Genomic DNA, 4,994 nt, shown 5'->3' on the forward strand with positions numbered 1-4,994 from the left:
TTTTCCACTTTGTACTTTGGTTTGGGCAATTTCTTCAGATTATTTTAAGTTCATTGATTCTGCCCTGTGACTGTTGCAAGTCTACAAATAAACCTTTTCAAGTCTTGTTTCCTCTCTCTTACTGTGTTTCTTTACCTATGTTACTTCTAGGTCTAGTTCGGTAAAATATCTCTAAACAGTCTTTTCTCTTGATTTTTCATATGCTTTACTTTCATAGTTGTTGAAAGCAACACATTTTGTACAGGGAGGTACAGACTAAGGTAATTAAAAAAAAATAAAATTTGAAAATCTTTATGCATAAACTGTGACCTGAAGGATATATTTAACCTTGTTGAGCCTCATTTTATCAGTCTATAAAATGGACATAATATTAACTATACCAAATATTGTTTAAAGTTTTAAAAACCAGATACAGCAAAGCCATTAAAATGCTATCTAATATAAATTTGCAATAGATTTTACTGCCACTATTACTATTAGCTATTTTCATGATTACATGAAAGAGATTACTTGTCAGAGTATGGATATCACATGTATTACAAAATGAATATTCCCCATAAAGCATGCGAACCTACTTTTAAGTTATTCGTAACCATACCTGTCCTTCTAAATTTTTCCCTAGAAAACAATTCCAGGTGTATTATCAAAGGTACATTGCATCAGGTGGAGAGAAACAGGCAAAGAAGACTTTATTCAAGATACTGCAATAAGGGAGAGACTGAATCCAACTCTGTCAAAATAAAAGGCAGGAATATTTTTGAGTGTTGAGTGAACTAGTAGAAAAGTAGTGGAGGATATTAGTGGGGAAGTTGATCAAGGTGACTAAGCCATGTGTGCTTGCTAGTTGGTGCTTATAACAGTTCCACTCCTACCTTTTCAGAGACACTGGGAGATGGGGCCCTATCTTCCCTGATGATTACATTTCAAAAGGATGGTTCTCAGGTCTCTGTGAAAGACATCCCTAGGTTGTAGTACTTCAGCAAAGGGGCAGGGAAAACATTTATAACTGAAAGTTTTCTAAAGTAAATACTCTAAGAAAAGGGCAGTCAGGGACCTATAGTTAGGAAGAAACCTGTCTAAAGTTCAGTCAAGCTGAGGGGAACATTAAGGCCATCTTTGTAAGTATTAAACCCAGGGATCTATCCCAAATACTCCATTATTCAAAATATTATGTTTTTGCTTAAGTTACATTTAGGCTCCTGAGATGGGAGCCATAATAATTCTCTTACTGTGTAACTAACCACCCCAAACTCAGTGCCTTAAAACAACTTATTCTTGCTCATGAGTTAGTTGATTTAGATTGGATTGAAGCTGAGTATTCCTGAAAGTTGGGTTCAGGCTGAAGAGGCAACAGCTACCTAGAAGGTCTTCCACATGTCACTGATGGAAGTACAAAGATTAGTTCATTGTGCTGCACAAATCAAGTTTCTGCTTATGCTAATGTCTCCCTAAATCCCCTTTAAACAAAACAAGCCACATGACTGACCTCAAAGTCAAGGATCCCAGAAGTATACTGTGACCACAGAAGGGGGAGTGAGGTGCGTATTTGCTGTAACAGTAATCCAAAGTAGCAAAAGAAATTCCTTTTAAGTTTGTCCATTGTATCTCTGCCAGATCCTTCCAAAATATATAGCCATGATGGTTTCCCATATTTCCATATTAATGGTTTGATCCATTTTTGTCATTTCTAAATATTATTAATCTCTCAGCATGTGACCAGGTACTGTTTTGGAAACCGAGCATATAATGGTAAGCAAAACCAGACATGGTCTATGCCCTTATAAAAAATAGTTTACTGGAGGCTACGGACTGAATGTTTGTGTCCCCCAAAATTCATATATTGAAAATCCCCAATGTGAGTGTATTTGGAGATGGGGCCTTTGGGAGGTGATTAGATCATGAGGGCAGAGCCTTCATTAACAAGATCAGTGCCCTTAGGACCTCAGAGAGATCCTTTCTGCCATCTCCCATGTGAGGACACAGCAAAAAGACAGCTGTGGGTCCTCACCAGACACTGGAGCTTTGATCTTGGATTTCTCAGCCTCTAAAACCATGAGAAATAAATCTCTGTTGTTTATGAGCCACCTGGTCTATGATATTTCTATTATAGCAGCCCAAACAGACTAAGGCAGTGGGCAAAACACAAAAATAATATACAGAAATTCCTAAAATTTTGACCATGATCAATGCCATGACAGAGAAATCGCTGGTGCCATGCGAGCTTATAATGCAAGAATTTAACCTAATCAGAGATATAAAGAATTTTTCCTAAGTGATAACTGAACTGAGACCTTAAGAAATTATAGGAGCACAGGGTATGAATAGATCATTGCAAAAACATGGAGAAAAACATACAATGGCCAAGTATTTTACCTTATAGGAACTTAAAGAAGTACAGTGAAACTGGAGAAGAAAAGTGAAAGCAGGATTCTGGTTTAGACAAGTGCTGCCTAATTAAAATACCATGACAGAGGAATAAGGAGCAAGATGGCGAGGGAGTAGGAGACCTAAATTTTGTCTGGTCCCAGGAATTCAGCTAGATAGGATTCAAACCATTCTGAACACCTACAAACTCAACAGGAGATTGAAGAAAAGAATAGCAGCAACTCTCTGAACAGAAAAGTGACCACTTTCTGGAAGGTAGGACATGCAGAGAAGTGAATCTGAAGTGATATTCAGGAAGATAGATGGCGAGGGAGGGAGCCTCCATCAGCCGCTACTGGCAAGTGATAGAGAAGCAGAGCACAAAATCGGAACTTTTAGAAGTCGGCTCCACTGAGGGACGTCCATCCACTGGCTAAGTGGGGGTGGAACCCTTGCTGGGACAGTGTAGTCTCAGGACCCTCAGGGCCACAGAAGGACCGGGGATGCCTGAGTGCGGCAGAGCTCCCAGGTATTGGAGCAGGGAAACCGGCTGCAGAGGTGGAGCCCAGGCACAGGCTCTCAGCTCGGGGTTGCCATAAACCATGATCCACAGCACAGTCAGGCCACTGCTTTTCCAGCAAGGACCCAACAAGCAGCAGATCCAGGGAGACTCCCCTTCCTCCCGCGGGAGGAGAGGCATGGGAGTACACCGCAGGGATCTGCTGGGTTTGGAGACTCCACACGGGGTTGTGTGCCAGAGACAGAAACGTTGGGTCACAGGCCGGGTGAGCACGGAGTGCAGCCGGAGACCGGAAGATGAGACTGATTGACTGCTTTTCTCTGGGGGCGCACTGAGGAGCGGGGCCTCGAGTTCTCAGCTCCTCCAGGGCAGAGATTGGGAGGCCACCATTTTCAATCTCTCGTCCTCCAAAGCTGTACCGAAAGATTGCAGGGAAAAAAAGCTCCCAAGAGCAAACCCGAGCTGATTACTTAGCCCTGACCGGCAAGGGCGGGGCAATTCCACCTCCGGCAAAGACATCTGAGAACCATGGCAACAGGCCCCTCCCCCAGAAGATCAACAAGAACAGCCAGCCAAGACCAAGTTTACCGATCAATGAGAACGGCAGAACTCCACTGCTAGAGGAATCCTGCACATAGAATTCATTGCTTTTTCCCCATGATTCTTTAGTCTTTCAAAGTTAATTTTTTTTAACTTTGTTTTTTTTTATTAATTTTTCTGTTTCCCTTTTTCAACCAACATCTTATCAATCCCTTTTTTAAAAAATCTTTTTTATTTTTCATTTTTAGAGTCATACTCTATCTCTTCATAGCAGTTAACCTTATTTTTGGTACATATATATAAGTTGTTCTCTCTTTAAAATTTTGGGATAGTTTCTTCTAACAGACCAAAATACACCTTAAATATCTAGTGTATGGCTTTGTTCTAGTCTCCTGCCTGATCACATTCTCTATCTTTTTTTTTTAAATCCTCTTCTTTCTTTTTTCAAACAACTTCTTATCATATCCTTTTATAAAATCTTTTATAATTTTCATCTTTACAGTCATATCCCATTCCTTCATTGTATTTACCCTTATTTTTGTACATATATAAGTTTTTCTTTCTTTAAAATTTTGGGAGGCACTTTTCTCTAACAGACCAAAATACGGCCAAAACCTAGTGTGTGGCACTGATCTATGCACCAGCCTGATCATATTTGATCATATTCTGTTTTTTTGTTTGTTTTTATCCTTTCTTTTTCTTTTTTTTTTTTTCTTTTTTCTTTCTTTCCCTTTCTTTTCCCCCGGTTTCAGGTCTCTTCTGATTTGTTTAGTGTATATTTTCTGGGGAAGTTGTTACCCTGTTAGCATTTTGTTCTCTCATTCATCTATTCTCCTCTGTACAAAATGACAAGATGGAAAAAATCACCTCAACAAAAAGAACAAGAGGCAGTACCGAACTGCCAGGGACCTAATCAATACGGACATTAGTAAGATGTCGGAACTAGAGTTCAGAATGACGATTTTAAAGATACTGGCTGGGCTTGCAAAAAGCATGCAAGATAGTAAAGAAACCCTTTCTGGACAAATAAAAGAACTAAAATCTAACCAAGTTGAAATCAAAAAGGCTATTAATGAGGTGCAATCAATAGACATTGGGGAAGGTATGTGCTACGGTGAGCACTGTGAATTGTGCAAGACTGTTGAATCACAGATCTGTACCTCTGCAACAAATAATACAATATATGCTAAAAAAAAAAAGAAGAAGAAGAAGAAGATAGCAGGAAGGGAAGAATGAAGGGATGATATTGGAGGGGGGAGATGAACCATGAGACCATGGACTCTGAAAAACAAACTGAGGGTTCTAGAGGGGAGGGGGGTGGGAAGATGGGTTAGTCTGGTGATGGGTATTAAAGAGGGCACGTTCTGCATGGAGCACTGGTGTTATACGCAAATAATGAATCATGGAACACTACATCAAAAACTAATGATGTACTGTATGGTGATTAACATAACATAATAAAAAAAAATGGAGGCTCTAACTGCTAGGATAAATGAGGCAGAAGAGAGAATGAGTGATATAGGAGACCACCTTATGGAAAATAAAGAAGCTGAGAAAAAGAGAGATAAAC

General features: G+C 39.8%; 1 long non-coding RNA gene across 1 annotated transcript in view; it reads right to left on the reverse strand.

Moving 5' to 3' along the window:
* Window positions 1–238: 238 nt before the first annotated feature.
* Window positions 239–4,994, reverse strand: part of LOC145722067 (uncharacterized) — an 81,276-nt gene continuing 76,520 nt past the window's right edge. The window contains exon 4 of the long non-coding RNA XR_014146098.1: window positions 239–730. This is a non-coding gene — a long non-coding RNA (uncharacterized LOC145722067). The remainder of the gene's footprint in view (window positions 731–4,994) is intronic.

This window comes from Leptonychotes weddellii, chromosome 6 (assembly GCF_054177405.1).
Source record: "Leptonychotes weddellii isolate Sample4059 chromosome 6, ASM5417740v2, whole genome shotgun sequence".
Classification (NCBI taxonomy): domain Eukaryota; kingdom Metazoa; phylum Chordata; class Mammalia; order Carnivora; family Phocidae; genus Leptonychotes; species Leptonychotes weddellii.